The following is a 12,155-nucleotide window of genomic DNA, read 5'->3' as shown; positions in this document are numbered from 1 at the left end:
TAGTATTTACACATAAAGAAGTGCAATCCACATTGCAATACTTCTATTGTAGAGGACCCCAAGTCCACAAAGTAGTAGAGTGCCCAAGTTGGAATTCTCCAAATCTAGTAGCTCTATTGAACCTTCACAATCCCTATGGTCAAAATGTGTCATTAAGCATTTATTTAAGGACAAGATATTCTCTTATCCAAAATGTTTCTAACGTGATAGCTATCAATGTGGTAAGTGTGACATGATAGCCATCAATGTGGTAAGTGTGTAGGATGGACAATTGTCCATAGTGCCACTAAATGTGCTTATATGCTTATATGCTTGCAAGACAAAGAGTGAGCTAAGCTAAAAAGATCCCACCAATAGAAATATATGCTTGCAAGCCACAGAGGGAGCTAAGCTAAAAAGATCCCACCAATAGAAATAGTACAACAAGAGGAAGTGAGTTGTGAAACAACAAAAAATACTAAAAAGAGAAATAAAGGGAAAGAGTCAATAGAAAAAGTGTCGAGTTCAAAGGAAGCAATGGTTGTAGTAGAGGACAAAACATCGATCGTAGCTACAAAAGGAACTACAAAGACAATTACCATAGAAAGCACAAAAAAAGTCTGTTCATGTTGCATGGGCAAGAATGAAAAGAAACCAAATACCCAAGATAGGGAAGCAAGCAAAGCTATCATTGCTATCATGGGATGATGTGTTTGTGAATGAAAAATTGGTCCACATACATGAAATAGAAATCAAAGTTGTAAGCATAGAGAATGTATCATGCAAAGATGAGAAATTTCTCTTCCCCTTTGAAGATGAAATAAAAATCCCAAATGACATATCCTATAAAGAAAGAGAAAGACACAAGTCTTATGCATAAGACACAAGTCTTATGCATTAGAAAGGTTCGGTCACTAGGTGTGGTATCAACCTTGAATGTGTCCACATCAATGGATGCCAATGATGAGAAAGACCTAAATGAATATTTGGATCTCCTACTCCAAAATGTGTATATGAAACCAGTGCCTACAAAGTCCATGAACATGTGTAGTTTACCATCAATGAGCATATATTCATTGAGTGCTTATGAAGATGAGCATGAGCGTGATCATGAGCATGAAGATGAGCATGAGCATCAACCTCTTGAGGAGCCTCTAAAAGTTTGGCTAGACCTTCCACTGGAAAAGAACGTTAAATGATGAAAGGCATTTAATAGCTCTAATGCTAGGCCATAACCTTGTCCATAACCCTATTTCATGGAAAACTTGGATGTATGTTGGAAGCTTGAAATTCACTCAAAGTGATATCCTAGTCTATGGTGCTCATGACATTGTGCACATTCTAGGATACTATCAACAAACCATATACACACTAGATGATATCCTAGATTATACACAATATTTGGCCCCACAAGGTAAACTTAAAGAGAAAATCATCCTTGGTGGTGATTGGCTATCAAATGCAGTGTATTCCATTGATCAAAACATGAACCCTGCAACTTTGGAATTCGAATCTAAAGGGACTATAACCTTGCTCCTGTAAGAGGAAATCGAGGTGACTAGCCCAAAGCATACACCTATTCTCAAACTTTTGAGAATAGACATTGAACTGACCATAGGAACATCTATGATACAAGCACAATTCTATCTATGATACAAGCACAATATCCTTAGCATATAGACAATCTTATGATGGTAGAGTTCTGGAAAATACTAGGCCAATCACAATGTTTCAAACTTCACAAGAATGGATTCCATTCGTAAGGGATCAACTAATGTCAACCTTAGGATCCTTTGATCAAATCATTTACATTGGCTCTAACTCCATGAACTATAAGTACAAATTTTGTGCTAGAAGTAGATATCATCTTGGGAGGATGATCTATGCCTAAAAACCAACACAATCAAATTGATGATACATTCTATAAGAAGGAAGATCCTACTATAAATGAAGTCTTAGACACTCTTCACAAAAGTCAGTTAACCTTCACCATCAAACCCAATGAAGGTGCAACCTAATGCACCCAAGCTTACAACCTCAATAACAACTACCAACCTCAATCATCAAGACCTATCTTCCACATCAGTAGTTGCCCTTGACAAACTGCATAAATACTTCAAAGAGCCCTCATAGTGTAACCTCATCAAAGGCAGTCATTAACCTCATAGTGTAACCTCATCAAAGGCAGTCATTGAGGTAATTAATGCTACAATAAAAAGTCAAACCTCATTTTAATGACTACAAATCATGAACCAACCATAAACCCTACATCTTCAATTGTCATATACAAGGAAGATTCTACATTGGAAACTCCTCTTTCATCAGGAAGGAACACACGATAAACTCCCAAACCTCATCACCAAGAGCCCTTCTTGAAATCATTCCCCAAGCAAAGGCAACAAACAAAGGCCATATCTACAACAATAGACAAAGGTAAATCTATAGCCTTACCCACCAACTTTCACTCTTGAGCCTCTTTCCATTCACAAGCTCAGATGGAATATACCAATGACAACAGTATATAAACAAAGGAAACCTTGACATCAACAACCCCTCTAGCAAAGGCCCGATTTTCATCAACTCAAGAGACCAATAAAGCAAGAAAGGCCACAAGTAGCACCAAGGTGACACCACCAAAGAAACAACTCTCATGATATTTTAACAACATTATGGGTGAACAAAGCACTACTCCAAGCACAAGGCTTTTATGAAGATGCATCGTCGATTCGGATACCCCAATCTCCATCAAAGCTCGAACTCAACAATACAAATCCACATTCTGACATGCCAAAATGTCCACATGCTAGGAACAAGCTCAAAATAGGTATAAGACCACCATCACTTCATATTAGGTTCCTAAAAGATTGTTACAAGCACAAGGTTCATGAGGGAAATACACAAGTGTGGATCCCCAGCAGATGCCAATTAAAGCCATGATCTATTGTGAGAAAATTACACAAGTATGGATTGTTGGAACTAGGGTTGTAGGAAAGCACACATAGCTTGGAGAAGAAGAAGCTCTAGAGCACACAACACAAAAGTAGTATTACTAAGTGTGTAAGAACAAAGATAAGGTAGCCCTAGAGTGTTGGGCGTGTATATAATGCACGGGGGAAAAAAATCTCCTATTGAGGGAAAAGTGCCCCGGTGGTCCTAAGTGTGCTCACACACATCACTACCATAACATGGTAACAAATCCCCCCTAGGAGTGATGCTGTGAACATGAGCTGGCACTAAATGTATGGAAAAGTGTCAGGCCATATGGACTATGATCAATCCATAAAAGAAAGTAAGCCCAAAGCTTTGTGAAAAGCTTCAAACTTCTCATGAGGCAATGCCTTTGTGAAAAGATCAGCAAGGTTATCCTGTGTTGGCACATATGCCAAACTGAGCTCGCTCTCATAGAGAGCCTCTCCCTGACATAATGATAGTGCACCTCAATGTGCTTAGTGCAAGCATGGAACATTGGGTTCCTCACAACTGCCAATGTGCTCTGACTATCAGTGAAGATGGTGGTGGCAGATGGCTATCCAAACACCCAAATCCACAAGGTGTATGAGCCAAACACACTCAACTGTAGCTGTGAAAGCTGCCTTGTACTCAACTTCACAACTGGAAGTGGCCACAGTAGGCTACTTCTTACTCAACCATGATATGCATAAGTTGCCAAGCATGAAGCAAAAACTACTTGTGGGACACGCGAGTGTCATAGCAACCAACCCAATCAAAATCTAGAAAAGCATGTAAATTTGGTGGTAATGATCCCCGTGGGATAAAACAACTCAAGGTGCCTCGTACCACTCAAGTAGCGAAAGAGTTGCTTAACTGCCTACTACTAATGCTTAGTGCCTGGGCTATGCATAAACTTGCTCATCTATGTGAGGTCTCCATAGGTGTAGCAATAGTCTTACAATCCTCAAGATCGAATCTACGCAACAATGCCTCAATGTACTTTGTCTAACATAAAGCAATACCTCCATCACATTGCTTACACTGAATGCCTAAGTAATGATGCAGTAGGCCCAAATTTGACATCTCAAATGCTGAATTTAATTCAACCTTGAAATTTACAATATGCATCTCATTAGGACCAGTGAGCAGCATGTCATCCGCATATAGCACAATGATCAAAAGTACATCACCTTCATGCTTTACATACAAGGTGCTCTCGGTTGGACTATTACAGAAACCATGTGCAATCAAATATGCATGTATCTTCTCATACCAAGCACGTGGCACTTGCTTTAAGCCATACAATGCTTTCTTTAATCTATATACCTTGGTTTCTTGCCCTTTTTGAACAAAACCATGAGGTTGTGTTACATACACCTCATCATGCAAATCACCATTCAAAAATGCAGTCTTGATGTCCAATTGATGTACATTCCAACCATGATGAGCTGCCAATGCACAAATGCTATGAATGGTTATCATATAGCAAGTGGAAGCAAAGGTCTCATCAAAATCAAAGCCCTTTTGCTAAGCATAACCCTTTGCTACAAGCCTGGCCTTATATCGATCAATGCTACCATCAGGCTTACGCTTTAGCTTATACACCCACTTAGTGCCAATTGCCTTTTTATCAAGAGGCAAATCACATAAAGACCATGTGCTATTCTTCACAATAGCATCATATTCAACATGCATAGCAGCCATCCAATTTTCTAAATTTTGTGCCTCTTCAAACAAAATAGGCTCTTCTTCATTATACATACTCGCAACAGCCAATGCAAAACAAGCTGATGCATATGATGCATGCTGAGAACCAAAATGAGTACGACTAGGCAAAGGCCAATTTGCTGTCATGCAAAGTTTGCACTAGCCATTTAGGCATTGACTTGGACTCTCATCAAGTGCATCATGAATATCTGCATCAGAAATGGGCTGATTTGTAGACTCATTAAAAACCTGTGTAGGCTGTATATTTGCCTCATTTGGTGCTACATATGACTAACCACAGCACCACCAAAACAAAGGCAACAATGTCTCATACACATCTTGTGAGCAAACATGTACATCTCTGGTACATGAAAGCAAAGGCTAAACTGCATCCTCAATAAAAACAACATCTTGACTGACCAAGATACATTTAGACTGCGGATGATACAAATGATAGCCTTTACTTTCTACACTGTAGCCAACAAAAATGCATTTAATAGCCTTATTATCCAATTTCCTGTGATGCTACTCTAGTACAAGAGCATAAGCCAGGCAACCAAATACACGCAAATAAGCCATAGATGGCTTGCAACCATGCCAAGACTCATATGGAGTGACAGACTTTAATGCTTTAGTGGGACATGTGTTAAGTACATATGCAGCACACATTATAGCTTCTAGCCAAAATGCATGTGGCAAGGCTTGGCTCTTAACCATACACCTTGCTACCTCCATGAGAGTAAGATTCTTTCTCTCAACAACGCCATTCTATTGTGGTGTATAAGGCACTGTACATTGATGTTTTATCCCACGATCTGCCAAGAATGCATTGAACTCTTTAGATATATACTCCCCCCCTCGATCAAAATGAAGGGCGCCCACTTTACAGCTGTTACCATATACATGAGGTAGTGATGTGTGTGAACACACTTAGGACCGCCGCCGGGGCACTTTTTCCCTCTTTAGGAGGTTTTTTCCCCCGTGCATTGTATATACGCCCATCATTCTAGGGCTATCTTATCTTTCTATTGCAACTCTCTATTGAGTGCCTTGTGCTACCTTTGTCTTCTCCAAGCTGTGTGTGTTTCCCTGCAACCCTAATTCCAACAATTGGTATCAGAGCAGGCAAGAGCTTCGTGGCAGCATCGCCAGGACCCTCCGCTTCATCTCCTCCGATTGAGACGAGTTTTCATACGCATTAATAGGTTGCGTCAGAATTTTGATTCGAGGTCGTTTCGGCCTCCGTTTTTGCATTGCAAGTTCTGCGCAGGCAGTTTCGTCATTTTGTGTAGAATTTTTGTCAGTGCTGTTTTCTGCGTAACAAGCCCCTTACAGTCTTCTAAGGTTCGTGCTATACAGCACGTATTGTTCCCACTTCGTTTCTCCTCTTTTCAAGCAGTTTTCACATCAGGTACAAGCATTTGTCATGGCTGACAACAACACAGATGTGTTCAAGATGTTTGCTACTGCTGCTGCTGAGGACAGATTGGATGGGGATAATTATCCTATGTGGGCTTATATGATGCAACATGTACTTGTGTCAAAGGGCGTCTGGAACATTGTGCAGGGCATTGATGTACGTCCTGGTTCTGCGGATTCAGGGGATGTTAAGGATGCTGCAGGTTTTGTTGCAAGGATTGCCCCTATTAGAGTTGTTTTGCCTACGGCTGAGCAAGCTCGTTGGGATGTAAGAGATGCGTAGGCTCATGCAGTGATTGCATTATCCGTGAAGCGCATTATTACTCCACACATTCGTTCAGCAAAATCTGCAAAGCAGGCTTGGGATATTCTAGCTGGTCTTTATGCAAGTCGCAATGAAGCTAAAATTGCACTACTGCGTAAAGAGCTAGAGTCGAAGATTATGCATGAGGAAGATGATATGGACACTTTCCTTGCTAGTGTCAAGGATATAAATGAGCAACTCATTTCTGCAGGTGAAGTCATTTCTGACAGATCCCTTGTGCAGACTGTTCTTGATGCCTTGCCAGATTTTTGCTAGTACTTGGAGACTTATGACCCAAGGAAATCCTCCTATTGTCAAGTTCGATGCGTTATGCACATTGCTATTGCAAGAGTCGCTTTCTAGAAAAAACAGGGCTAAACAGCGTGTAGTTGAACACGCCTTTGTTGCTGCTCAAAGAAAAGGTGGTAACAGTAATGTAGCCACTTCTCATGGTTCTTTTGCGAGTGGTAAATCTCCTGTTTCTAATGCTTCTGTTGGCAATAATTCATCTGGGAATTCTGGCGATAAGGGCAAAAAGAAGATGTGTTGCCATTATTGTAAAGCTAATGATCACTTGATCAAACAATGTCCGAAATTGAAGGCAAAAGAGGCTAAGAAGAAAGAGGGCGGATCCACCACAGGGTCCAATACCAGTGCAGCTATAGTAGAGTCTTCTATGAAAGGAGATTGTGATGCTGATGTAGATGCAGAGTGGGCATTTAGTGCAGAGTGTACATATGACCCTGCTATTCATGATCCATGTATGTCAGTTGTTGCTGCAGATTCACATGTGTGGTATTTCGATAGTGGTGCTACAAAGCACATTACCTCACATCGTGATTTGTTTACCTCTCTTGAAGCTGTCCCTCATGGGAATACAGTAACTTGTGCCAACAATGCCTCTTATCCGGTCCAGGGAGTTGGAAAGATTGTGCTTACTGCTGCAAATGGCAGTTCCTTCACACTTATTGATGCATTGTATGTACCTGGGATCAAAAAGAACCTTTTGTCTGTATTTGCACTTGCTAGACTTGGCCTTGTGGTCAAATTTGTGGATGATAGATATACAGTACATGATCTCAGTTTTGGTGATGAAATTATTGCATCGGCCATTTTATGCCGTGGGCTATATAAGCTCACTTTGTATGACAAGTGTGTACAAAATTTTGCAAATGTTGTTGTGGATTCAAAGGCTGTTTCAGATGCAAAACTTTGGCATGCACGTTTTGGGCATCTGAATTTTGCCAGTTTGCTGCGTTTACAGAAATCTGATATGGTTATTTCTTTACCACTTCTTGAAGCACCTGTCAAGCATGTTTGTGAAGGTTGTATTTTGGGAAAAATGCAGCGTGCCAAATTTCCAAAGGATGGTTCAGTTCGGGCTACATCCAAGCTACAACTTGTGCATAGTGATGTTTGTGGGCCCATGCAAACTCCATCCTTGGGCAACTATCTTTACTTCGTGACTTTCATTGATGATTACTCCAGGCATGCATGGGTATATCCGCTTAAAGCGAAGTCCGAAGTGTTTATGTGCTTCAAGCAATTTCTGGCTTTGGCTGAAAATGTCTCGAAATGTACTATGGGCACCCTCCATTCTGATCGAGGGGGGGAGTATATGTCTCATGAATTCAATGCATTTCTGGCTAGTCGTGGGATAAAACACCAATGTACACTGCCATATACACCTCAGCAAAATGGTGTTGCTGAGAGGAAAAACAGGTCACTTACGAAAATGGCACGATGTATGGTCAAGAGTCAAGCTTTGCCGCATTCGTTTTGGCTTGAGGCTATCATGTGTGCCACTTATGTACTAAACAGGTGTCCTACGAAGGCTTTGCAGTCTATGACTCCATATGAAGCATGGCATGATAGAAAGCCATCTATTGAGCACATGCGTGTTTTTGGCTGTTTATCATATGCTTTGGTGCCACAAACACAGCGCAGGAAACTGGATGATAAGGCTGTCAAATGTATTTTTGTTGGTTATAGTACTGAAAGCAAAGGTTACAGGTTGTATCATCCGCAAACAAAGCGTATCTTGGTTTCACGGGATGTTGTGTTTGTGGAGGATTCTGTTCAGCCCCTGCTGTCATGTACAAGAGACAGTAATGTAAGCTCACAGGACATTTATGACAGTTTGTTGCCTCTTTTCAGTGGTGGAAGTTCACATGTAGATTCCAATGAGGCAAATGTATAGCCTATGGGGGTTTCAGAAAATGTTATGAATCAGCCTATCATCACTGATGCAGATGTACATGATGTACTTGATGAGGAAGTGGCAGAAAATGAGCAAGCTAGAGGTATGCCAAAATGGCTGGTGCATACTTTACGTGACAGTAAATTGGATGCACCTTTGTCTAGTTGTACTCGTTCAGGTTCTCGTCGCCATGCATCTTATGCATCAGATTGCTATGCTTTGGCTGTTTCTAACTTATGTGATGTTGAGGAACCTCTGTCTTTTGATGAAGCACAGAATTCAGAAAATTGGTTGGCTGCCATGCAATCTGAATATGCTGCACTTATAGAAAATGACACATGGACTTTATATGATTTGCCTCCTGGAAAAAAGGCCATTGGTACAAAGTGGGTTTACAAGTTGAAACGCAAGCCGGATGGTGAGATTGATCGCTATAAGGCTCGACTTGTTGCAAAGGGCTATGCACAGCAAAAAGGCATAGATTATGAAGAGACCTTTGCTCCCACTTGTCGTATGACTACTGTTCATTTTCTATGTGCATTGGCAGCTCATTTTGGTTGGAATGTACATCAATCCGACATTGTTACTGCTTTCTTGAATGGTGACATATTTGAGGAAGTTTATGTAACGCAGCCTCACGGTTTTGTCAAGAAAGGACAAGAAGATAAAGTGTGCAGATGTAAGAAAGCTTTGTATGGGTTAAAGCAATCTCCTCGTGCTTGGTATGAGAAAGCTGATACTCATTTGGTCAAATGAGGCTTTCATAATAGTCCAACAGAAAGCACACTATATGTAAAGCGTGAGGATGATGTACTTCTCATCGTCGTTCTCTATGTGGATGATTTGCTGATCACTGGACCAAATGAAAGGCATATTGCTGAATTTAAGGTTGATTTGAATGCTACTTTCAAGATGAAAGATTTGGGGCTGTTACATCATTACTTGGGAATACAGTTTAAGCAGTGTGATGGTGGTATTGACAAGTTACATAGAGACATTGCTATGTAAATTTGGACTTGAAGATTGCAAACCTATTGCCACTCCCATGGAAACAGGTTTAAAATTGAGTCTTCATGATGCAGGTGATCCTGCCGATGTCACTCTTTACCAAACTGTTGTTGGATGCCTCATTTATGTATGCAACACGAGGCCAGATATTCAGTTTGCAGTAAGTCAGATCAGCAGATTTATGCATAGCCCAGGGTCTAAGCATTGGCAGGATGTCAAGAGGATTTTCCGCTACTTGAGTGGCACTTTACATCTTGGCTTGTTTTATCCCAAGGGGGGATCATTGCCGCCAGATTTACATGCTTTTTCGGACTCAGATTGGGCTGGTTGTTTTGACACGCGAGTGTCCACGACGAGTGGTTTTTGTTTCATGCTCGGCAGCTCATGCATATCATGGTTGAGCAAGAAGAAACCTACTGTGGCCACTTCTAGTTGTGAGGCTGAGTACTGGGCAGTCTTCACAGCTACGGTTGAGTGTGTATGGCTCAGACACCTTATGGTGGCTGATTTAGGTGTTGGACAACAGGACACTGCCAACACAATCTACACTAACAGTTAGAGCGCATTGGCAGTTGCGAGGAATCCAATTTTTCATGCTCGCACAAAGCACATTGAGGTGCATTACCACTATGTCAGGGAGAGGCTCTCAGCAGGAGAGATCAGCTTGGCCTATGTGCCAACACAGGCCAACCTTGCAGATCTTTTCACAAAGGCATTGTCTCGTGAGAAGTTTGAAGCTTTCTGCAAAGGTTGTCCTGTTTGTGCCAACACAGGACAACCTTGCAGATCTTTTCACAAAGGCATTGTCTCGTGAGAAGTTTGAAGCTTTCTGCAAAGCTTTGGGCTTACTCCCCTTTGTGGACTGATCATGTCCTTAGGGCATGGCACTTCCCTATACTCTATGTGCCAGCTCATTCACCGCATCACTCCCAGGGGGGATTTGTGATGTGTGTGAGGTAGTGATGTGTGTGAACACACTTAGGACCGTCGCGGGGCACTTTTTCCCTCTTTAGGAGGTTTTTTCCCCCGTGCATTGTATATACGCCCATCATTCTAGGGCTATCTTATCTTTCTATTGCAACTCTCTATTGAGTGCCTTGTGCTACCTTTGTCTTCTCCAAGCTGTGTGTGTTTCCCTGCAACCCTAATTCCAACAACAGCCAGAAACATTTTCAGCCAAAGAGACAAACTATTTGAAGCACCTAAACACTTCGGACTTAGCTTTCATAGGATACACCCATGCATGCCTGGAAAAGTCATCAATGAAAGTCACGAAGTATAAATGATTACCAAATGATGGTGATTGCATTGGACCACATACATCACATGTATAAGCTGCAATTTGCCAATAACTCGCATAGAACCATCCTTTGGAAATGAAGCACGCTACATCTTGCCAAGAATACAGCCTTCACAAACATGCCTTGATGACGCTTGCAAAGTAGGTAACAAAGAAATCATCTCAGATTTTTGCAAACGCATCAAACTGGCAAAATTCAGATGCCCAAAACGTGCATGCCACAGTTTTGCATATGATACAGCTTGCTTGTCCAACTGCACATGTCACATCTTCCACACATCTGTCATAAGCATTGAGCTTATATAATCCACAACATGATGAACCTGATGCCACAATTGTATCACCTACACTAAGATCATGAACTGTGCATTTGTCATCAATGAACTTTATGGACTAGTCCAATCCTAGTCAATGCAAAAATAGACAATAAGTTCTTTCTGATCCTAGGCACATACAATACATCAAAAAGTGTGAAAGAGCTGCCATTAGCACTGGTCAACACAATTACCAATAGGCGCAGACTCAAGGCAAGTAAACATGTCACGCTTGCGAAGTGATGTGCTTAGTAGCACCACTGTCAAAATACTATACATATGAATCTACAGACATACATACATCGTGCAAAGATGGTCATAACTGCACTGCACAATAAATGCCCATTATAACTCTTGCACAACACTAGTAGATTCAACATTAGAGTTGGAGGCATCTACAACAGCCATACCAGCCTCTTTCTTCTTTGCCTCTACAGCCACCTTAGGACATTCCTTAATCATATGACCAAGTTCCTTATAGTAGATTCAACATTAGAGTTGGAGGCATCTACAACAGCCATACCAGCCTCTTTCTTCTTTGCCTCTATAGCCACCTTAGGACATTCCTTAATCATATGACCATATCTGCACCTATCATAGATTTTGGCTTAAATTTGCCTTTGCCTTTATGGCTAGCAGTAAAAGCTTGATCTATAACACGCATAATATTCCTATTCTTCTTGGATTGTTCTTCCTGTAGCAAAATAGAAGCCAGATCCTCAAATGGAAGGGCATTTGGATTACCCAGGGTGGATGCAAAGCTCTCGTAAGAATCTGGAAGACCATTAAGAACGGTCTACGTAAGTGTACTATCTAGCAAAATCTCATCTACAGCTATCTCAAAACTGCTCCTTGAGATCCTTGATCTTTGTTAGGAAACTGTCCATTGGATCACCTTTATTCATATGCTCACTTTCTAACTACTTATGTAGATAAGCTACACGAGCTTCATTCCGAACTTGATACAATCGT

General features: G+C 41.2%; 1 pseudogene; it reads left to right on the top strand.

Moving 5' to 3' along the window:
* Window positions 1-9,606: 9,606 nt before the first annotated feature.
* On the top strand, window positions 9,607-10,435 carry LOC147617642 (secreted RxLR effector protein 161-like; annotated as a pseudogene).
* The last annotated feature ends 1,720 nt before the right edge of the window (window positions 10,436-12,155 follow it).

This window comes from Cibotium barometz, chromosome 36, assembly GCF_041138505.1.
Source record: "Cibotium barometz isolate CiBa-2024 chromosome 36, ASM4113850v1, whole genome shotgun sequence".
NCBI classification, from domain to species: Eukaryota; Viridiplantae; Streptophyta; class Polypodiopsida; order Cyatheales; family Cibotiaceae; genus Cibotium; species Cibotium barometz.
The sequence above is the reverse complement of the archived record's forward strand: the minus strand, read 5'-3'. Positions and strand labels throughout refer to the sequence as shown.